This window comes from Triticum dicoccoides, chromosome 7B (assembly GCF_002162155.2).
Source record: "Triticum dicoccoides isolate Atlit2015 ecotype Zavitan chromosome 7B, WEW_v2.0, whole genome shotgun sequence".
In the NCBI taxonomy this organism is placed as follows: Eukaryota; Viridiplantae; Streptophyta; class Magnoliopsida; order Poales; family Poaceae; genus Triticum; species Triticum dicoccoides.
In genome coordinates, this window is record NC_041393.1 from 334107057 (window position 1) to 334132649 (window position 25593).

A 25593-nucleotide genomic window follows, 5' to 3' on the forward strand; every position below is an offset into this window, starting at 1 on the left:
CGAGTAAGGGGTACAGAAAAGCCCATACTTTTGTACACCGATAATCACAATTGCCATTCTATGGCAAAAGCAAAATATTTTTATTTCATTTTGTACTCTCTTAGCTTTTGAAATGTATCACAATTGCCACTCTAAAAATTTTGTTTTTGCCATGGGAATGGAAGTTGTGATAATTGTCAAAAACTAAGAGTGGCAAAAGTGAAATGTCAAAATCTAGTGGCATAAGGAAAATTGGTAAAATCTAGAGTGGTAAAAACAAAAAATTTCCCTAAGTATGAACCCTAGGCCTTGTTTCTAAGAATTTCAATACCATTTGTGCTATGTTTTGTTACTTGCTACCTTGCTGTTTTTATATTTTCAATTACAAAAACCTATATCTACTATCCATACTACACTTGTATCACCATCTCTTCGCTGAACTAGTGCACCTATACAACTTGTCATTGTATTGGGTGTGTTGGGGACACAAGAGATTTCTTGTATTTAATTGTAGGGTTGTTTGGGAGAGACTATCTTCATCCTATGTCTCCGATTCAGAGAACTTTGATGTCTGCACAAAAAACAACACCATGGTAGTTGTGCTGAAAACTACATCAGTCCATGTTACTTCCATTCAAATCATACCAAAATCATACAGAATTGTTGTAAACATGGCATGCATACTTCATAAATTATAGATACGCCGGAAGCATATCACCCCGCAGGCTAGCAGGCTGGGGGGGGGGACCTTCCCGATCTTCCTCCTGTCCGTCTTTGCAGGGTTGGTGTCGCTCTTCTCTGACTTTTCAATGATATACTCAACCATTACCAAATCCACGTGCTGCACCTGCACCCAAACTTCTTTCTCCTCCTCTCCGTCTTCGACTACCTCTGCAAGGCTTTCCTAGGGGTGGTGCCCTAAGTGGCCTTCCTCCGGAAGTTCTTCAGCCTATACTATAGAAAAAAGACACATCCATGACATTTTGGGCTGAACGATTTTTTTTCTATCATGCTTATGACACTTCTATGACGATAATTGTCTCAAAAGCATGTATCATCATAGATGTGGTGGGCTCCTACTTGTATGACAAAAAATCATGATAGAAAATGGGCTTTTCATCTTGGGCGGGCTAGGGACACACCTGCATGACATTCTTTGGGCCGTCCATGACGGAAAAAAAATCATGGTAGAAGCGAGGGCGAGGAAAATATTGGGGAGTTACCAGTTACGGTGGGTGGTCGGTTTCCTCCCAATGAACACGATGTTGTTTCGTCCATTCCGACCCAGCCGGTTGGCTGCCGATGAACAGGACGCCGTCGTTGTACCCGTTCGAGACCAAGCCCGTATGTACATACGTGGCTGTCTTTTTTGCAGCGTAGCTGTCGTATGTGTACATGATTTAGACGGGACTGCCTGAACTGCTACCACTCCTTACTCGGCCACGGTTCATCATGGCAGACAGACCGATCAACCGGTATGTACACAGACAATGCTACGTACGCTTCGACCGAGGGGTTCCCAGCTGTCAGGGAGGACAAGGAGGCACTTCCTTGCGTGCTGATATATAGCTGGCTGGTCCCAGCGGTCAAGGGTGGAATCATATATTTTTTTCTCATAATAAGTAGGCACTTCCTTGCATGCAAATATGTTTTTGGTGGGTCCCAGCTGTCACGGGCATGAATAAGGAGGCACTTCCTTCCTTGCAAATATATACATGGTGGGTCCCAGCTTTCAGGGGGAGGAATAATTTTATTTTCGCGTAATAAGGAGGCAGTTGCGTGCGTGAGTCCATGGACCTGGTGCGTCCCAATTGTCAGCCTCCCCACGTATAGTCCTCTTCCGATGACTCTTGTTTGTTGACCACGCTGTGCCGAGCGCACCAAGGCGGTGGACGATGGCGAGGCCCCGGACGGCAACGAGCCGGTGATGGGAAGACGCGGAAGTGGAGTCGCAGATGGAGAGGTGTACAAGGGTTAACTGGTTCTAGAGTGGCGTGATTCTAAAGTCGATGGAGAATAACAGGTGGTGTGGGGGTGGAGGGATGGCTTGGCCGGCTGTGGGGTAGCGCTTCACAGCGAAGCGTTCTAAGCAGAGCTGCTAGCAGCCGCAGGTCGGAGCAGGTGGTCCCGGCGGCGCTGGAGGAAGAAGAGAGATTGAAGATGAATGCGAGCCGTTGGATGTAAATCCAATGGCTATCGATGTCAGAATAATTTGTTGACTAAGTTGACAACCCCTTGCGTTGGTTTCGACCTATTGGCACACATTTGAGCCTCCAAAAATTTCGCACATATTCAACCCATTTTTTAGAATTTATAGTCCATTTGCTGCGCTGGGTGAAAAAATAATGTAGCGTCCATGTGGCCCATTTAATTTTTTCTAAAAAACTACAACCATTTGCACTTTCTAGAAATAAACAAATTTGCTAGCATGGGCGAACAAATAATGTAGTGTCCATGTGGCCCATTTATTTTTTCCTAAAAGTTTACAACCCATTTGCACTTTCTCGAAATATACAATTTTGCTGGGCTATTCTAATTATAATGTTGGATTGGGCACAGTAATGCTATCATAATAAAAACAGGGGCTGAGTATTTTGTTATAAATATATTTAAATAATAAGTGCTTTACTTACATTGGTCCTTAAATCTTACCAAGTTTTTGTACACAATCACCTGGATTTTCGTTGACCTTAAGTAAAAAAGCAGGATTTTATTGTTAAATAATTATTTTTATAAGTTCAGAATACGTGGGATATATTTTTTCTTATATATGTAAGTATCTGTTAAATTTAGATGTATATAATATAGTTAGAATGGAAACATAAGTTGGACCTCACATTCTTATTCTTATATAGAAAAATAGAACAGACCTCTGCGTTTTCTTCAAAAAAATACATATGTTGGGTTTCAGATGTTTAAGAGAAAATAAAACCTAGGATGGGAGGGCCATAGGCCGGTCAATACATGACGGCCGTAAAAAAAGTACAAACCAGCATGTCGTGGGTTGCACATGTTAATAAAGAAAGCCTAGACTGGGCAGCCCACAACCCTGCTGATACTTGTTGGCCCACTGATAATTAATGATACCTACCAGCTCCCCGGTGACTAGCTTCATTGTAAATTTATATCCTTTAGTAACTACGTTGATGAACCTGTGGCCCCCAATATCAGTATAGCATTAGGAGGAAGTATTTTTTTCAATGAGGCACTTGCTTGCGTACAGCCATGGACCTGGTGGGTCCCGACTGCCCGCCTCTCCACTTACAGTCCTCTCCAGATTCATCTCGGTTATTGAGCATGTCCACAACGGCAGACAGCGGCACTGTGGAAAGCGCACAAAGGCGGAGGACGACATCCAGTCCCCAGATGAGAATACACCGGAGCCGGGGAAGACATGCTACAGTAGTGGTAGATGTTGTGCCCAATTTCTACTGAAAGTACTAGAGTATCCTAGTGGCCAAGGTCCACTCCCCAACCGCTGCTCCACCTATGGTCAATTCCACCTAATGCAGTGAAAATATTCATAAATTTTTGCCTCTGGCTCTGACATGTGGGTGCCCATTGTCATCTATGCACACCACCTCCAACACTCAACATTGTGTGGGCATTTTGAAAACAACATATCTCTTTTACTGTGCATCACATGAAGATGTGCTATGCATGAATGTTGATCAGCATGATGTTAACTGGCTGGTAGTTCCATTTTTTACCATGAATAAAACTTCCAACATGATGTTATCCCTGTTGAAAAGGGTGTGTTAACATAAATGCTCTGCCTCTGAAACTTGTAGTTTCTTATCTGGAACTCAAACTTGTAGTTTCTTCTCTGAGAATCACATTGTCTGCACTTTTATAAGAAACTACATTTTTAAAGTGCTAAAAATAGATATCTATAATTCATAAAATACTTCATATGCTCAATACTGCAAATCTTAAATTCAAAAGACATTCATATCTGAAAGTACTCACAAAATACACAACAGAAAACACAATTCAGAACCAGCAAATACTAACAACCCTAAGCTCCTCCTCAAACTATTTAGGGGGGGGGGAGTCCCCTCCTATTACTCGGCGGCAGACAGCCGCCCCATGGTATGAGGTGAATGTCAAGGGAGAGGAAGGCGGGGAAGAGTCGTTGCGCCAACAGTTTTTCTCCTCTTGGAGTTGGGTTCGGTCGACGAAGACTCCACCGGCTCGCTCTGCAATGGCACCCTCACAAATGGCACCATGTAGATGCTCGATTCTTCAACCTCGGATGGATGCTCATCTTGGATCGATACTCCCACCACCGCGGCCTCATGATTGGATCATGTGCATCTGTTTGCTCCATGGCCTAGAGGAGCAGCTCTATGTACTCCCACGCGACTCCCTCCGGGAGTATCGCCGCCTTTTTTCTCTTTTCCATGTCGGTGAGAAATACGTACTCCCCCAAGCTTAGGATTCTGGCCTAAGTTGGTTTAGGGCAACGGCTGGCCTGGCGGATATCCAAAGTTGTAGTTGGGGTTGTACTGAGCTGCGGCCACTACTGCTTGAAGGGATGTAGCGTGGAGGCGAGCAGCCTCCCCCCTCTCTCATACTTGTTTGCCTCCTCTCTAGTTATGAAGTATCTCCGTTTTACTTGAAAGTTAAAGACGACAGGGGCGGGAAGTGTAATATAGAATATGTGCTCCCTGTCATAGATTAGTTGGTACAAGAGGGCCTATTTGCTCCTCTCAAGAAGCTAGTAACGAATCATAGCATCATTATCAAGGTAAGAGTGTGGTAATGCAACATAGTTTTCTCTTATGGTACCCTGAGATAAGTAGCTAACTGTGTGGCATAAATCCCACCAAAGAAATCTCCATCTTTAGCATTATTATGTAACCGCCTTGCAACAATAGCCCCCAAGTTATATCATTTATCACCAATTACTGCACTCTTGAGGACACTAAGATCTGGTGCACAAAGGTAGCTATAATCATGTTTACCATTAATGCATCTACCTATAAAGAGAGAAAAATAATGTATAGCAGGAAAGTGAATGCTCCCTATAGTATCTTGTGTTACATTTCTAGTTTCTCCCTGGTGATGCTAGCAAGGAACTCAGAATAATCAATTTTACGAGGCTCACTATGAATGCCACATTGCGGGATTTTACATATTTCATTAAAATCTTCAAGGTCCATTCCAAAAGATTTATCATAAAGATCAAATAAAATAGAATGAGTATTGCGCTTGGATGTAAACTCAAATCTCCGCACAAACAAATTAGTGAGGTGATAGTATTGACGGCACTTATCTGAAAGGAAGTCCTCAAGGCCGGCATTTTGCACGTATGCGTTAAATTCCTCCTTGAAACCTACATGAACCATGAAATGATCTAACAGCCATTCACAAGGCTGCACTAGAGCTTCCCTCACGTATTGAGAGCCTTGGGGCTTTCTTCATTGAGGAACCCCATTGGTATTTCTTCCTAAACATTTTTCTTCCTCTAAAAAATTTCTAAAATTTTAGTAACCCAAAATAAAAGAGAACAAAACTCAATAAGATTGATAGCAACTACTCCCACAAGTGTCTAGAGGCTAAATCATGCAACAAAACTACTTTGGACCATATAAATTTGCCATGCAATCTCAAGAACAAGGTCACCACAGCAGCAAAAATTTGCAATAAATAAAGCACTAGAACAAACTAATTGGACCATTGGAGGAGTCACATACCGAAGCAAATCCAGGAAACAGTTTCCGAAATGGTGTTCTGAGCAAGGAGATCGGAAATGATAGCAAAATGAGCAAGAACATGGGTTTCAACAATGGTGGATTTTTTCTGGGGGAGGACAAAGTGAATGGGTGCTGGAATAAGTGGAGGGGACCCACGTTGGACCACAAGCCCACTAGGCATGCCCAGGGGGTGGGCACGCCCAGTGGGCAGTGCAAAAAATTCTAAAATATTTTAAAAAATCATACTAAATTTTTAGGGCATCTGGAGAACTTTTATTTCCTGGTCATTTTTTATTGCACAGATATTTCAAAATAATCGTATTTTTGCTTATTTGTTCTAAATAACCGAAAGTAAAAGGTGGGTACAAAGAGTTGTGTTTTACTAAACTCATCCATCCCATGCCAATCAAAAGGAATCCATTAACAAGGTTGATCAAGTCTTATTAACAAACTTCTTCTGAATGACAAGAAACCAAAGAATCTTTGTATAACACTAGGTTACCTCAATGGGGATATGCATGTCCCCAACAATAAGAATATCATATTTCTTTTTGACAGTAGGGAGAGGGAACTCAAAACCTCCAATAGTAAATGTTGAATTTTTTCAATAGAGTTCATACTATTCACTTGAGGATGTTTCTTCATAAAGTGTATCGTATACTCATTACCATTAACATGAATAGTGACATTGCCTTTATTGCAATCAATAACAGCCCCTGCAGTATTCAAAAAGGGTCTACCAAGGATAATCGACATACTGTCGTCCTTGGGTATATCAAGAATAACAAAGTCCGTTAAGATAGTAACATTTGCAACTACGATAGGCACATCCTCACAGATACCAATGGGTATAGCAGTTGATTTATCACCCATTTGCAAAGAGATTTCAGTTAGTGTCAACTTATTCAAATAAAATCTACGATATAAAGAGAAAGGCATAACACTAACACCGGCTCCAAGATCACATAAAGCAGTTTTAACATAATTTCTTTTAACTAAGCATAGTGTAGTTGGTATTCCTGGATCTCCTAGTTTCTTTGGCTTCCATCGTTAAATGTGTAATTAGCAAGCATGGTGGAAATTTTAGCCTCTGATATCTTTCTTTTATTTGTAACAATATCCTTCATATACTTAGCATAAGGAGACATTTTCAAAATATCAGTCAAACACATATGTAAAAAGACAGGTCTAAGCCTTTCAACAAAGCGCTCAAAGTACTCATCATCCCTTTTCTTATATGCTTTAGGAGGAAAGGGCATGGGTTTCTGAACCCTTGGTTCTCTTTATTTACCATGTTTCTTAACAATGAAGTCTCTCTTATCATATCTTTTATTCTTAGGTTGTGGGTTATCAAGATCAACAACATGTTCTATCTCCACATTATTATCATTACTAGTTTGAGAATCAACATGAACATCATCATTAACATTATCACTAGGTTCATGTTTATCACCAGATTGTGTTTCAACATCAAAAATAGAAATATCATTTGGATTCTCAGGCGTGTCTATAACAGGTTCACTAGAAGCATGCAAAGTCCTATCATCTTTCTTTTTCTTTTTGGAAGGAATAGGTGCATCACTATTAATTCTCTGGTTGTTCTACTCTCTTAGGATGGCCCTCAGGATACAAAGGTTCCTGAGTCATTTTACCTCCTCTAGTCATAACTCTAACAACATTATCATTGTTCTTAGAATTCAACTCATTCAACAAATCATTTTGTGCCTTGAGAACTTGTTCTACTTGAGTTTTTACCATAGAAGCATGTTTACTAATAATCTTGAGTTCATTAACAGTTCTACACATATACTCACCCAAGCAGTCAGGCATATAAGCATTACGTTTCAATTGTGTACTAACATAACATTGAAATTTTCTTGTTTGACAATAAAGTTATCAAATTCATCCAAGCATTGACTAACAGACTTATTATGAGGAATATCACCTTCATCAAATCTATAGAGAGAATTTACCTCTACTACCTGTGTCGGGTTATCAAGACCATATATTTCTTCAATAGGGGGTAAATTCTTAACATCTTCAACTTTAATACCTTTTTCTTTCATAGATTTCTTTGCCTCTTGCATATCTTTAGGACTGAAAAATAGAATACCTCTCTTCTTCGTAATTGGCTTAGGAGGTGATTCAGGAAGTGTCCAATCATTATCATTACTCAATATATTATTCAATAATACTTCAGCTTGTTCAACAATTTGTTCCCTGAAAACACAACTAGCACAACTATCTAGGTGGTCCCTAAAAGCATCGGTTACTCCATTATAAAAGATATCAAGTATTTCATTTTTCTTGAGAGGATGATCAAGAAAAGCATTAAGCAATTGGAGAAGCCTCCCCCAAGCTTGTGGGAGACTCTCTTCTTCAATTTGCGCAAAGTTAAATATTTCATGTAAAGCAGCTTATTTCTTATGAGCAGGAAATATTTTTCAGAGAAGTAATAGATCATATCCTGGGGACTACACACAGAGAATTAAACCATATCTTAGCATCACCCTTGAATTAGATAGAGTGGCTATATCATTTATTTTAGTAAGATGTGCCACAACAACTTCAGATTCATAACCATGGAAAGGATCAGATTCAATCAAAGTAATTAACTCGACATCCATAGAGAATTTTCATTATCCTTATCAGTAACAAAGATAGGTGAATTAGCAAACTTAGGATCATATTGCATTCTAGCATTCGAAGATTTTTCTTTCCACTTGCATAGTAATTTCTTAAGATCATCTCTATCCTTACAAGCAATGAAGTCCCTAGATACCTCTCCATCCATAACATAACCCTCAGGTATAATAGACAATTCATATCTAGGAAAGCTAGGTTTAGTAGGTGTTTCAAAGTGTTCAGTTTCAATGATTTCATCAGTTTCAGAAATATCATCAGTTTTAGCATTCTCAATATATTTAACTCTAGCAACTTGTTCATCAAGAAATTTCACCCAATGGAGCAGTATTATCAAGCAAAATATCATCATAAGCATCATGCATAGCAGAAGTAGCATCATCAATTACATGCGACATATCAGAATCAATAGAAGGTTCAGTTGTCACAAGTTTACTCAAAACATAAGGTGAATCAAGTGCAGAGCTAGACGACAGTTCCTTACCTCCCCTCATAGTAGAGGACAAAATCTTGGTTTTTGGTATCTTTCAAATTCCTCCCTAGAAAAGATGCAACAACGAATCATGCAGATCGCCAGTGGCGACTAGGCGAAGTTAGCCAGGTTAAAGGAGATTTCGATGACGGTGAGGGCCATGTGGCAATGTACGCGAAAGAGCGAGATATCGCCGATGAGGGCGGTGATGTACTTCCTAGCGGCAGTCACGCCGCAGTCCTTCGAGTTCATTGAGTATCTCCTTTGGGTGATGGAGCAGATAGATTCGCCCGAGGCGAAAGTCAGGCGGAGATGGTGGGCGTACAGGTCAAAGGTCGAGCATCCAGAGGATAACGAATCGATCGAGTACGGTGTGTCGTTCAAGAGGGTGCAATGCCAGCCGGAGCCACAGGAGTATTCATTCCTCCACCACAAGAGGAGGTCGGATGGCGCGATGTTGCTTCCCTGGTGTTCTACATGGCTCCCTCTCCGCACGCCTCATTTCAACAGCGATGGTAGGGTTTAAGGTAAGCTTCACACTAACCTAATCTTCCATCTGCTCATGCTTATAATCAGTGTGACAGCTAATGAAAATGATACAGGTAAATACTGGGTAGTACTCTGAGTACTACGCCAATTACCCTAAAATAGCTCTAGAGCAAAAACAAAGTTGTGACAATGTGTACAAATAAAGAAAAATTGATTGGTGCTTCTTTCACAAAAGAGTGCTCCCAAGAAAAGTGCCAACATAAGCTACTAGTATTTGATTAGAGGATTTGTTCTCGAGAAAGATCCGTCCATAGAGAGAGCAAGCCATCCCAACTGTGGTGGATGGCAATGATTAGATGGCGCATGGTTGGTGTCGGTAATTTTTACTTGGCACCTCGCACTCTGCATATATGCCGGTTCCATCCGTATATTTGTGCAGTTCCACCAAAATGCAGCTGAATAACCCTGTGTGCACAGATAATGAAAAAGTGTGATTACAGTATATAGGCACTAGTTGATGAAACATACACTAATAAATAGAAGAAACTTAATTTCTTAATGGGAAAATATTGCGATAGTATCACAGTATGCCATGCTGCGAGGGCGAGATGGGCCCTGCGACGCCTTATATGGTAGGCCTCATACTGGAAATCGACCCAATTCTCCCTGATACACCTTCTGCCGGTGATGAACATCAGTGTACAATGGAAGTACAAGGAGGGGCATTGAGACATTCCAATCTCTATTTTTGTGCAGATCAACTAAAATTAACCACCCCAGTTTGCAGAAACACTTAAACATTAACAATGGGACTAGTTGATGAAACATATACTGACAAAGAGAAGCACTTTCTTTATCTACATTCGAAATGAAGTGATAGAGAGGACCCTAGCTCTATTTTAACTGTATTATTACTTCATTTTGTCAGTGGCACTAGGGTCGAGCAGGTGGCAAGCGAGGTGTACCGTGCGTCACAAGGATGGAGGACAGGAGTGCTTAGACTTGGATGCTGAAGCTGGCTCTTTCTGTCCCTATCTTCCCCACTGATGTTTCTGTGGTAGATTTTGGTTTGTAATCCAAACTTGGTCGAGCTGGTGCTGCGTCCCCCTAGATGCCTAGCTTATGTGGCGAACTTGTCTCCTGCTAGTACTTAGTCCGTTCTAGTAGTAGTTGCATAACTGCCCGTTTACACAGAGATGTTGTCGGATAATGGTTCTCTATGGTTAGGTTTCTTTAATGAAATCAAAGAACACCCCCTCTCTTGATATATAAAAAATCAGTGGCACTAGTGGTGCCAAAACATTGCCTTAAATTCACAGTGCCACTAGATTAAGGTGCAAAATAATAATATTACTGCTTTATCATGGCAGTGCCAAAACAGTAGCACAAGAGCAGAGTCAACATGCAGGATCTTTGGAAAACGGTCGGACCAAAAAGGAACATACCTCGTGATGGGAACCATATCTACAGTCAACGCCATTGTAGAAGGGATGACACCAGTCACCAACATGGATGATTAAATTCATGGGACCTTTTTGTGCAGTTCACCTAAAATGAAGCAATGTTTGCATCATGCAGTTAGCAAGTACTTGGTCCCATGAGCTAGCAGCTTCTTCTTCATTAGTTGCAATAAAATTTAGCAACATCAAGGTTTGTCGTGAAGCTCGTGGAATGTTCAACTATAATTTGGATATTATTTTGTGCAGTTCAATTAAGATCAAGCGTGAAATGTATATCTCTGTTTGCACAAAAAGGTGGAAAGGAGGGTGACTAACAAGTGATGAAACATACATCTACTCTTATAAAAAACTGAGTTGGTGATGATGGTGTGCCTGCCATCCTGCAATATAGACCGTCTGATCTATATCTGAGGGATAGAAAGCAAACTATGGGAATTTTGCAAAAAGATACCCGCACCCCTCTCCACATTTGCTGATAAGGCCTTCCCTCATGCATCTTTGTCTCCCACAAGATAAACACCTCGTATAAGTGCATCTTGATGTTCCGTGCAATGCATGGGTCTCTTGGTAGTCAAATGAAAAGAAGCATGTTCCTTATCTGAATGGCGATCCTACAAGGACAGTAGCAATTTCTAAAGCAGCGATATTGCTAGATATTGGTGTGAGCATTAGGATTAACTATGACAACTGTTTAGTACGACATTACTTTAATTGTGCCATTGCTTCATTTTACCAGCAACATTAGATTAACAGCTGCTAAAGAGTTGGTATTTGGGCACGGGAGAGTAGGCGCACCAGGTCAGTTGCATTTCTACCAAAAAGAAGCAACTTGTCTTAATGGGAAATTTAGTAGGACATGAAAATTAGTGCCATTGATTCATATTACTGGAGGCATTACATTGAAAACAACATTGGTTTAACTTGTCCTTGCTTTAACAATGGGACTGCTACATTTTACCAGTGGGATTACATAAGAGGGGCTCTGGGCAACAAACATCCAAACATGATATCTGGGTTTGTCCCATTTTTGTTCGGTATAGCAACCTTATACTGTGTGTGTCAAGCAAATCTAGTGCTGGAGATACTCTATTGACTTGTCCCCCAGTCCCTACTTTCTTTCCTAACCAATAAATTGGTTTATATCGAGTTTGTACTGCGTTTCCCTTTATTTCCCTTTTAGACCAAGAGACCAGTTGGATAGCCAGTCTCTGCTAATTTTCGCCCTCATTATTTCCTCTTTCGACCAAGTCCAAGATATAGGTAACAAATCTTCCCGCACCCCACCCCATTTCTTCCATGTTTGAACCAAGTAGTACCAGATTTGACTGCATGAAGTAGTACTACTAGATTCGACTGCATGGAGTAGTTTTACCGCTTAATGGTAAAACTTTAGGTGGCTCTCGAATAGCCGATTGATCCTATCTATGAGGGCCCCTGAGAAATAGTAAAAGATACACATGCAGTGACGTGAGGAGATAGGTGTTAGGGAACGTAGTAATTTCAAAAATTTCCTACGTACACGCAAGATCATGGTGATGGCATAGCAACAAGAGGGGAGAGTGTTATCCACGTACCCTCGTAGACTGTAAGTGGAAGCGTTATGACAACGCGGTTGATGTAGTCGTACGTCTTCACGATCCGACCGATCCAAGTACCGAACGTACGGCACCTCCGAGTTCAACACACATTCAGCTCGATGACGATCCCCGGGCTCCGATCCAGCAAAGCTTCGGGGATGAGTTCTGTTAGCACGACGGCGTGGTGACGATGATGATGTTCTACCGGCGCAGGGCTTCGCCTAAACTCCGCGATGATATGACCGAGGTGGAATATGGTGGAGGGGGGCACCACACACGGCTAAGGAACGATCCGTAGATCAACTTGTGTGTTATGGGGTGCCCCCCTGCCCCTGTATATAAAGGAGCAATGGGAGGAGGGCCGGCCAAGGAGGAGGAGGCGCGCCCAAGGGGGGAGTCCTACTCCCACCGGGAGTAGGACTCCTCCTTTCCTAGTAGGAGTAGGAGAGAAGGAAGGGGAAGAGAGAAGGGAAGGAAGGAGGGGGTGCGGCCCCTCCCCCTAGTCCAATTCGGACTAGGCCTTGGGGGGGGCGCGGCCTGCCCTAGGCAGCCCCTCTCTCTTTCCCGTATGGCCCAATAAGGCCCAATACTTCTCCCCGACGAATTCCCGTAACTCTCCGGTACTCCGATAAATACCCGAATCACTCAGAACCTTTCCGAAGTCCGAATATAGTCGTCCAATATATCGATCTTTATGTCTCGACCATTTCGAGACTCCTCGTCATGTCCCCGATCTCATCCGGGACTCGGAACTCCTTCGGTATATCAAAACTCATGAACTCATAATATAACTATCATCGAAACCTTAAGCGTGCGGACCCTACGGGTTCGAGAAATATGTAGACATGACCTAGAACTATTCTCGTTCAATAACCAATAGCGGAACCTGGATGCCCATATTGGCTCCTACATATTCTACGAAGATCTTTATCGGTCAAACCGCATAACAACATACGTTGTTCCCTTTGTCATCGGTATGTTACTTGCCCGAGATTCGATCGTCGGTATCTAATACCTAGTTCAATCTCGTTACCGGCAAGTCTCTTTACTCGTTACGTAATGCATCATTCCATAACTAACTCATTAGCTACATTGCTTGCAAGGCTTATAGTGATGTGCATTACCGAGAGGGCCCAGATACCTCTCTGACAATCGGAGTGACAAAACCTAATCTCGAAATTCACCAACCCAACATGTACCTTTGGAGACACCGGTAGTACTCCTTTATAATCACCCAGTTACGTTGTGACGTTTGGTAGCACCCAAAGTGTTCCTTCGGTAAACGGGAGTTGCATAATCTCATAGTTACAGGAACATGTATAAGTCATGAAGAAAGCAATAGCAACATACTAAACGATCAAGTGCTAAGCTAACGGAATGGGTCAAGTCAATCACATCATTCTCCCAATGATGTGACCCCATTAATCAAATGACAACTCTTTTGTCCATGGCTAGGAAACATAACCATCTTTGATAAATGAGGTAGTCAAGTAGAGGAATACTAGTGACACTATGTTTGTCTATGTATTCACACATGTATTATGTTTCCGGTTAATACAGTTCTAGCATGAATAATAAACATTTATCATGATATAAGGAAATAAATAATAACTTTATTATTGCCTCTAGGGAATATTTCCTTCAGTCTCCCACTTGCACTAGAGTCAATAATCTAGTTCACATCATCATGTGATTTAACACCAATATTCATATCTGTATATGATTAACACCCATAGTTCACATCGTCATGTGATCAACACCCAAAGGGTTTACTAGAGTCAATAATCTAGTTCACATCGCTATGTGATTAATACCCAAAGAGTACTAAGGTATGATCATGTTTTGCTCGTGAGAGAAGTTTAGTCAACGGGTCTGTCACATTCAGAGCCGTATGTATTTTGCAAACATTCTATGTCTTCAATGCTCTGCATGGAGCTACTCTAGCTTAATTGCTCCCACTTTCAATATGTATCCAGTTTGAGACTTAGAGTCATCTGGATTAGTGTAAAAGTTTGCACCGATGTAGCTTTTACAACGAACTCTTTTATCACCTCCATAATCGAGAAACATCTCCTTAGTCCTTACTAAGGATATTCTTGACCGTTGTCCAGTGATCTACTTATTAGATCAAAATTGTATTCCTTTGCCAAACTCAGAGCAAGGTATACAATATGTCTGGTTCACAGCATAGCATACTTTATAGAACCTATGACTGAGGCATAGGGAATGAATTTTCATTCTCTTTCTATTTTCTGCCATGGTCGGGTCTTGAGTCTTACTCAACTTCACACCTTGCAACACAGGCATGAACTCCTTCTTTGACTGTTCCATTTTGAACTATTTCAAAAATTTATCAAGGTATGTATTCATTGAAAAATCTTATCAAGCGTCTTGATCTATCTATATAGATCTTGATGCTTAATGTGTAAGCAGCTTTACCGAGGTCTTTCTTTTAAAGAACTCCTTTCAAACACTCCTTTATGCTTTGCAGAATAATTCTACATTATTTCCGCTCAACAATATGTCATTCACATATACTTATCAGAAATGTTGTAGTGCTCCCACTCACTTTATTGTAAATACAGGCTTCACCATAAGTCTGTACAAAACAATATGCTTTGATCAACTTATCAAAGCGTATATTCCAAGTCTGAGATGCTTGCACCAGTCCATAGATGGATTGCTAGAGCTTGCATATTTTGTTAGCACCTTTAGGATTGACAAAACCTTCTGGTTGCATCATATGTAACTCTTCTTTAATAAATCCATTAAGGAATGCAGTTTTGACATCCATTTGCCACATTTCATAAAATGTGGCAATTGCTAACATGATTCGGACAGACTTAAGCATCGTTACGAGTGAGAAAATCTCATTGTATTCAACACCTTGAACTTGTCGAAAACCTTTTGCAACAAGTCGAGCTTTGTAGATAGTAACACTACTATCAGTGTCCGTCTTCCTCTTGAAGATCCATTTATTTAACATGGCTTGCTGATCATTGAGCAAGTCAATCAAAGTCCATACTTTGTTCTCATACATGGATCATGTCTTAGATTTTATGGCCTCAAGCTATTTCGTGGAATCTGGGCTCATCATCGCTTCCTCATATTTCGTAGGTTCATCATGGTCTAGTAACATGACTTCCAGAACATGATTACCATACCACTCTGGTGCGGATCTTACTCTGGAAGACCTACAAGGTTTGGCAGCAACTTGATCTAAAGTTTCATGATCATCATCATTAACTTCCTCACTAATTGGTGTAGTAATCACTGGAACTGATTTCTGTGATGAACTACTTTCCAATAAGGGAGAAGGTACATTACCTCATCAAGTTCTACTTTCCTCCCACTCACTTCTTTCGAGAGAAACTTCTTCTCTAGAAAGGATCCATCTTAGCAACGAATAACTTGCCTTCGGATCTGTGATAGAAGGTGTACCCAATAGTTACCTTTGGGTATTCTATGAAGACGCACTTCTCCGATTTGGGTTCGAGCTTATCAGGTTGAAAACCTTTTTCATATAAGCATCGCAACTCCAAGCTTTAAGAAACGACAGCTTAGGTTTACTGCTAAACCATAGTTCATACGGTGTCGTCTCAACGGATTTAGATGGTGCCCTATTAAACTTGAATGCAGCTGTCTCTAATGCATAACCCCAAAATGATAGTGGTAAACCGATAAGAGACATCATAGATCGCACCATATCTAGTAAAGTACGATTACGATGTTCGGACACACCATTACATTGTGGTGTTCCAGATGGCGTGAGCTATGAAACTATTCCACATTGTTTTAATTGAAGACCAAACTCGTAACTCAAATATTCGTCTCCGCGATCAGATCGTAGAAATTTTATTTTCTTGTTACGATGATTTTTCCACTTCACTCTGAAATTCTTTGAACCTTTCAATTATTTCAGACTTATGTTTCATCAAGTAGATATACCCATATCTGCTCAAATCATCTTGTGAAGGTCAGAAAATAACGATACTTGCCACGAGCATCAACACTCATTGGATCACATACATCGGTATGTATTATTTCCAACAAGTCAGTAGCTCATTCCATTGTTCCGGAGAACGGAGTTTTAGTCATCTTGCCCAAAAGGCACGGTTCGCAAGCATCAAATGATTCATAACCAAGTGATTCCAAAAATCCATCTTTATGGAGTTTCTTCATGCGCTTTACACCGATATGACCCAAATGGCAGTGCCACAAATAAGTTGCACTATCATTATTAAGTTTGCATCTTTTGTCATCAATATTGTTAATATGTGTATCACTACGATCGAGATCCAACAAACTATTTTCATTGGGTGTATGACCATCGAAGGTTTTATTCATGTAAACAGAATAACAATTTATTCTACATTTTAGATGAATAATCGTGTCCTAGCAAACATGATCTAATCATATTTATGCTCAACGCACACACCAAATAACATTTATTTAGGTTCTACACTAATCTCGAAAGTATAGGGAGTGTACGATGCTGATCATATCAATCTTGGAACTACTTCCAACACTCATCGTCACTTCACCTTCAACTAGTCTTTGTTTATTCTGTAACTCCTGTTTCGAGTTACTAATATTCAGCAACCGAACAAGTATCAAATACTCAGGGGCTACTATAAACACTAGTAAAGTACACATCAATAACATGTATATCAAATATACTCTTTGTTCACTTTGCCATCCTTCTTATCCACCAAATATTCAGGGCATTTCCGTTTCTAGTGACCATTTCCTTTGCAGTATAATCACTCAGTTTCAGGCTTTGGTCCAGCTTTGGGCTTCTTCACGGGACTGACAACTTGCTTGTCATTCTACTTGAAGTTCCCTTTCTTGAAACTAGTGATCTTGTCAACCATCAACACTTGATGCTCTTTCTTGATTTCTACCTTCGTCGATTTCAACATCACGAAGAGCTCGGGAATCGTTTTCGTCATCCCTTGCATACTTTAGTTCATCACAAAGTTCTACTAACTTGGTGATGGTGACTAGAGAACTCTATCAATCACTATCTTATCTGGAAGATTAACTCCCACTTGATTCAAGCGATTGTAGTACCCAGACAATCTGAGCACATGCTCACTAGTTGAGCGATTCTCCTCCATCTTTTAGCTATAGAACTTGTTGGAGACTTCATATCTCTCAACTCGGGTATTTGCTGGAAATATTAACTTCAATTCCTGGAACATCTCATATGGTCCATGACGTTCAAAACATCTTTGAAGTCCCGATTCTAAGCCGTTAAGCATGGTGCACTAAACTATCAAGTAGTCATCATATTGAGCTAGCCAAACGTTCATAACGTCTGCATCTGCTCCTGCAATAGATCTGTCACCTAGTGGTGCATTAAGGACATAATTCTTCTGTGCAGCAATGAGGATAAACCTCAGATCACGGATCCAATCCGCATTATTGCTACTAACATCTTTCAACTTAGTTTTCTCTAGGAACACATATAAAACATAGGGAAGCAACAACGCGAGCTATTGATCTACAACATAATTTGCAAAATACTACTAGGACTAAGTTCATGATAAATTAAAGTTCAATTAATCATATTACTTAAGAACTCCCACTTAGATAGACATCCCTCTAATCTTCCAAGTGATCACGTGATCCAAATCAACTAAACCATGTCCGATCATCACGTGAGATGGAGTAGTTTCAATGGTGAACATCGCTATGTTGATCATATCTACAATATGATTCACGCTCGACCTTTCGGTCTCCGTGTTCTGAGGCCATATCTGTATATGCTAGGCTCGTCAAGTTTAACCTGAGTATTCCGCGTGTGCAACTGTTTTGCACCCGTTGTATTTGAACGTAGAGCCTATCACACCCGATCATCATGTGGTGTCTCAGCACGAAGAACTTTCGCAATGGTGCATACTCAGGGAGAACACTTCTTGATAATTAGTGAGAGATCATCTTAAAATGCTACCGTCAATCAAAGCAAGATAAGATGTATAACAGATAAACATTATATGCAATCAAAAATATGTGACATGATATGGCCATGATCATCTTGCGCCTTTGATCTCCATCTCCAAAGTACTGTCATGATCTCTATCATCACCGGCATGACACCATGATCTTCATCATCTTGATCTATATCAATGTGTCGTCACATGGTCGTCTCGCCAACTATTGCTCTTGTAACTATTGCTATCGTATAGCGATAAAGTAAAGAAATTATTTGCACTTGCATCTTATGCAACAAAGAGACAACCATAGGGCTTCTGCCAGTTGCTGATAACTTCAACAAAACATGATCATCTCATACAACAACTTATATCTCATCACGTCTTGACCATATCACATCACAACATGCCCTGCAAAAACAAGTTAGACGTTCTCTACTTTGTTGTTGCAAATTTTACGTGGCTGCTACGGGCTGAGCAAGAACCGTTCTTACCTACGCATCAAAACCACAACGATAGTTCGTCAAGTTAGTGCTGTTTTAACCTTCGTAAGGACCGGGCGTAGCCACACTTGATTCAGCTAAAGTGAGAGAGATAGACACCCGCCATCCACCTTTAAGCACAAGTGCTCGTAACGGTGAAACCAGTCTCGCGTAAGCGTACGCGTAATGTCGGTCCGGGCCGCTTCATCTCACAATACCGCCGAACCAAAGTATGACATGCTGGTAAGCAGTATGACTTGTATCGCCCACAACTCACTTGTGTTCTACTCGTGCATATGACATCAACGCATAAAACCTAGGCTCGGATGCCACTCTTGGGGAACGTAGTAATTTCAAAAATTTCCTATGTACACGCAAGATCATGGTGATGGCATAGCAACAAGAGGGGAGAGTGTTATCCACGTACCCTCGTAGACCGTAAGCGGAAGAGTTATGACAACGCGGTTGATGTAGTTGTACGTCTTCACGATCCGATCGATCCAAGTACCGAACATACGGCACCTCCGAGTTCAGCACACGTTCAGCTCGATGACGATCCCCGGGCTCCGATCCAGCAAAGCTTCGGGGATGAGTTCTGTCAGCACGACGGCGTGGTGACGATGATGATGTTCTACCGGCACAGGGCTTCGCCTAAACTCCGCGATGATATGACCGAGGTGGAATATGGTGGAGGGGGGCACCGCACACGGCTAAGGAACGATCCGTAGATCAACTTGTGTGTTATGGGGTGCCCCCTGCCCCTGTATATAAAGGAGCAAGGGGAGGAGGGCCGGCCAAGGAGGAGGAGGCGCACCCAAGGGGGGAGTCCTACTCCCACCGGGAGTAGGACTCCTCCTTTCCTACTAGGAGTAGGAGAGAAGGAAGGGGAAGAGAGAAGGGAAGGAAGGAGGGGGTGCGGCTCCTCCCCCTAGTCCAATTCGGACTAGGCCTTGGGGGGGGGCGGCCTGCCCTAGGCAGCCCCTCTCTCTTTCCCGCATGGCCCAATAAGGCCCAATACTTCTCCCCGGCGAATTCCCGTAACTCTCCGGTACTCCGATAAATACCCAAATCACTCGGAACCTTTCCGAAGTCCGAATATAGTCGTCCAATATATCAATATTTACGTCTCGACCATTTCGAGACTCCTCGTCATGTCCCCGATCTCATCCGGGACTCCGAACTCCTTTGGTACATCAAAACTCATAAACTCATAATATAACTATCATCGAAACCTTAAGCGTGCGGACCCTACGGGTTCGAGAAATATGTAGACATGACCTAGAACTATTCTCGGTTAATAACCAATAGCAGAACCTGGATGCCCATATTGGCTCCTACATATTCTACGAAGATCTTTATCGGTCAAACCGCATAACAACATACGTTGTTCCCTTTGTCACCGGTATGTTACTTGCCCAAGATTCGATCGTCGGTATCTAATACCTAGTTCAATCTCGTTACCGGCAAGTCTCTTTACTCGTTACATAATGCATCATTCCATAACTAACTCATTAGCTACATTGCTTGCAAGGCTTATAGTGATGTGCATTACCGAGAGGGCCCAGAGATACCTCTCCGACAATCGGAGTGACAAAACCTAATCTCGAAATACGCCAACCCAACATGTACCTTTGGAGACACCTGTAGTACTCCTTTATAATCACCCAGTTACGTTGTGACGTTTGGTAGCACCCAAAGTGTTCCTCCGGTAAACGGGAGTTGCATAATCTCATAGTTACAGGAACATGTATAAGTCATGAAGAAAGCAATAGCAACATACTAAACGATCAAGTGCTACGCTAACGGAATTGGTCAAGTCAATCACATCATTCTCCCAATGATGTGACCCCGTTAATCAAATGACAACTCTTTTGTCCATGGCTAGGAAACATAACCATCTTTGATAAACGAGCTAGTCAAGTAGAGGCATACTAGTGACACTATGTTTGTCTATGTATTCACACATTTATTATGTTTCCGGTTAATACAATTCTAGCATGAATAACAAACATTTATCATGATATAAGGAAATAAATAATAACTTTATTATTGCCTCTAGGGCATATTTCCTTCACTAGAGCACTAGAGCAAGGCCAGTTTCGAAGGAAGTTATACCTAAGGGTCACCGAGATGTCGCTAGGTGGGCGGCGGGAGGCTGGATCTGCCCACACTATGGCAGCAAGCAAGAAGGGGTCGGAGGCCCTCCCTAGACGGCACTGCGTGGGAGAGAACGGCAAGGCACGTTGATCGGGATGTGCCAACAGTGGGTAAGAGCCATTGTCGGTGTCAAAACCGGCGGATCTCGGGTAGGGGGTCCCTAACTGTGCGTCTAAGGCTAATGGTAACAGGAGGCAGGGGACACGATGTTTTACCCAGGTTCGGGCCCTCTCGATGGAGGTAATACCCTACTTCCTGCTTGATTGATCTTGATGATATGAGTATTACAAGAGTAGATCTATCACGAGATCGTAGAGGCTAAACCCTAGAAGCTAGCCTATGATTCTGATTGTTGTTGTCCTACGGACTAAACCCTCTGGTTTATATAGACACCGGAGGAGGTTAGGGTTACACAGATTCGGTTACAAAGAAGGAGATCTAACATCCGGATCGCCAAGCTTGTCCTCCACACAAAGGAGAGTCCCATCCGGACACGGGACGAAGTCTTGAGTCTTGTATCTTCACGGTCAAACAGTCCAGCCAAAGGATATAGTCCGGTTTTCCGGATACCCCCTTATCCAGGACTCCCTCAGTAGCCCTGGAATCAGGCTTCAATGGCGATGAGTCCGGTGTGTAGATTGTCTTCGGCATTGCAAGGCGGGTTCCATCTCCAAATACTCCAAAGTAGATTAAGGATCGTGTCTGGCTCTGTAAGATAATTTCCACACGCCACCGTAGAGAGCATAACACTTTACAAATCTAATCTGCTGACAATTTTTCACGGTGTGCCCTTACGCCGTGGCCTAGCTTAATATAAATCGGTTTTTCCCGGCCTGCCGCGACAGGCACTGCAAGGCGGTTTTATTGGGGACGCCTCGTTGAAGCAGAGATCGTGTTCCCCTTATTGCGGGATTCCCATCAATACGGGCGCGGGCAACCCCACTACGCCTGTTGGTATGACTCCGTGTTTTTAGGCAAGTCCCAAGCGGTTACGCTAAGGATGCTTGATATTCACCCCCTTTATAGAGGGGCCGAGGCCTATCCCTCTTTCCTACCACGCTTGCGCCTTTCCGCGTCTCGAGCTCCAACATGCGAATCCCAAGCTTAGGCACTTAGGATCTTCAATCATGTCCGGATCCAACCTTCCAGGCCAGTGGGTGGCCTCCTCTGTCACAGAGGAGGACATTGCGAAGCTTAGGGAGGTCAGATATCTGACCGCTGACATCAAGCACATGCTTCCTGCTCCATGGCAGGTCATCCCTACTCCCGAGCCCAACGAGAGCGTCGTATTTGTTTCTCACTTCCTCCGTGGCTTAGGCTTCACCCTCGATCCCTTTGTGAGAGGGCTCATGTTCTATTACGGGCTAGATTTTCATGATCTAGCTCCAAACTCCATCCATCACATCTCGTTGTTTATCGTCGTGTGCGAAGCCTTTCTCCACATCACCCTGCACTTCGGCTTATGGCTCAAGACCTTCAATGTAAAGCCGAAGGTGATCGAGGGGCGACACGTGGAGTGCGGAGGCGCTGCAATAAGTAGAAACGCCGGTGCCCCATGGCCAGAGGGATTCTTCCCGGAGGTGTCCGATCTATGGCAGCGGAGGTGGTTCTACGTCATGGCTCCCTGAGGCACAAAGTGGGTGGCTGCCCCTGACTTCCGCTCGGGCCCTCCGCCTCAACTGGCATCGTGGGCCAACGTGGGACTGGATTGGGGGCCTGCTAATGGCGTACTGACATTAGAGAGCCGCATTCTGGAGCTTCTTGAGAGGGACATCAGTCGTGTCAGCGTAATTCAGGTAATGCTAGTCCGACGGATCTTGCCGTGCAAACTTCGGCCTCTCCGGATGTAGGAGTTCAACCCGGAAGGTTCGCGAACTATTCAGCACTTCTTCGGCATGACACTCGAAGGGATGTGTAGGTTATTCTTCGGACCACAAGTAAAGTGTCCGGACACCACCGAGGATGCGGGCCTGAGCTGCAACCGCCCAGATACCCAAGTAAGTAACCTGGAAACCGAACACTTCGCTTATATTTATCACAACATCATTCTGAAAACCATCCGCGGCCAGGATTGGCTCAGCAAGTTGGAGAGGATCAGGTGTCCGGCACCGCTTCCCGAGGGCTCGCCTAGTCCTGCAATAGCCAGGATGCTTAGTTGTGTGCTAAGTCAAGTGCCCTAGGGGAAAGACGAAGGGAAGAACACAGAAGCAGAGCTTCACACATCTTACATCCAAACCGGGGGAATTACTATCTCCATGAAGGAGGATAGTCGAGGAGGGGAATCTACGGTCTCCTCCCCCCGCGGGAAGAAAAGGGCCGCCTCCGAAGACTTGGAGACGGAGGAGCCTAGACAAGGGAAGAAAACTTCACCAGGGGGCCCTGCCCCGAAGGGCGTCCTCACCGTGCCATGCCCGCAAACGGGCCGGCCCTCCGCCGAGCTGTAAGTTAATCGTAAATACAAAGCTACTGCTTCCTCCTCCAAGAAAAATAACCAGGATCCATCCTTTGCAGTTCGGCTAGTAGCTCTTCTCAACAGAGTTCGTGTTTGGGGGATCTTCTTCCGGAGATGATGGAGAGTGAAACCCCACCTGCCTCTCCGCCTCATGGGGCGGGCGACCCCGAGGTGTCATCACGGAGGAATCTAGATTTGCCGAGGCCAGAAGCTAATACTTTGGCCTCCCTGAGCCTGGAGTGTTCGGCTCCAACGGGGGGCAATAAGAAGGGTCCGACATAGTCTGGCGACCGTTCGGACACGCTAACGGGCCTTCCGGAGCAAGCTACTCTCTCGGAGGATCACCGTTCGTTAATGCGCATGGTGCTTGAGAAGATTTCATCCGCCACAAGCGGGTTGAATGAGGCTTTTATGAGCCTACTCAAAGGCTTTGAGGTACATAATGAAATGCGTAATTATTTGGTTATAGCGCACGCGCTAGGTGTGCTCCATATAGACAGTAGCCCCTGAGACTCTGGTTGCCAACCCTAAGCGGCAAATGGAGGATCACACTCTTAAGTAATAATCGCACTGCATTCATGCGCAGGTGGCGAAGGGTCTGGCGGCAGACCGGACCGCTAAAGTCGTTGAACTGAGGCGACAGATTGAAGTTGTGGACGCTGACATTACGTTTGTGAACGAGCGGCTTAACGAGTCACAGAGTATGTGCTCTGTTTTCCTTATTTTTATAGGAAATATTAAGAGGAGCATAATGTTAATGTGATATGCTTCGACTACAGGCGGAGCTGCTGCCGTGGAGGCCCTGAGGGCGGAGCTTGCCCTAGCCAAGGAACAAGCCCGGGCTAGCAATGCGGCTGCCCTAAAGGCAGCCGAAGATTTGAGAGCCAAACAGGCTGCTCATCGCCGAAGAGAACATAAAATAGCCGAGATGGCCGTGGAGCTGAGAAACGCCGCCGGTTGGTATGAGCTCCTTGAAAAGGAGAATCAGTCAAAGTCGGCTGACCTGAAGAAGGCCCTTGATGCGGCCAAGGAGACGCGTTCCAAAATTAGGGATGCACGGGAGGATCTTCGACAGGCCGGAGAAATCGCGGGTGGAAGCCCCTATTTGCTGCGGATGAAGTTCTTAGATCCAAAGTACGCTCCTCTGGATCGGTGCTGGAGCGCTGCAGACGCGTATGCGGAATTGGCAAAAAATACAGCTGATGCGACCAAGTTTTTCAAGGATCAAAAAGATAGTAAAGTAGAAAGTCTGTTTTGGTCGCAATTCAGTGCTCCAACGCGCCCGTTGCCATTGAGTGAAAGGATGGCCGCTGTGGCCAAGCTCCATAGGTTGTCCGGTCCTGCAATGAGGTCTGTAATAGACCATCTATGGCCGAAGGGGACGAAGCCGGAAAGTTATTCTGGTTTAGTGCAACAATTCCTTGGCGCCGTATCACGAATCAATGCCATGAAGAGGTCGGCGTGCATAGAGGGTGCGCGGATGGCTTTTGCCCATGTTAAAACATATTGGGCAGATATGGAGGCCACCAACATTGCAACCCGGAATCCGGCGAGAAGCCAGGATCCAGTCGAGCACTACTTGGAGCAGGTAACAAAAGGTGCTTGTTTATTTGAGGCTCAGTGCTCGAAGAGTGTCATGTTCGAGTGACAAATCGTTCCGTTGTAAAAACAATTGTATTTTAATTCTAGAGGCTATGTTTATACTTTCGCCTGAAAGTGTTATCGTGCCTCCTGTGCGGCCATTGATGTATATAGAACCTGAAAGTTAGCAGTTGTTGGCTTCAGCCCCCACGCATATAATGCGGGGGTGTTCGCATAAATGTGCGTAATCACACTTGATCCAACATCTTGGTCCATTAAGGAGGTGATCGCACGTCGAACTAGGCAACCGGACTATATAGCTTTAACACTTTCACTTAGCCATAGGAGTTTGATAGTGAAATGGATACGGGCGCGTGTGTACATGACCGGGAAATGGCCCTTCGTTAATGCGGAGGAATCCTAAAGATTCTGATGAGTCCTCGAGTGGTTGACCAGTCTCTCGCTATATCAGGACAGTCAGTTTTCGGCTTTCTCTACTGAGGTGCTCATCCGGAATAACCAGAGCACAATCACAGTAGTTCTCCTTTGGCCGCCTTAGCTGATAGAAGCGGAACATAAGGCAGCAAACCCAGGAGCCGGGCAAACCCAACATTTGACCAAAGACATGATTCGGAGCTGATGCATATAGGGCCAAACTCGCGATGC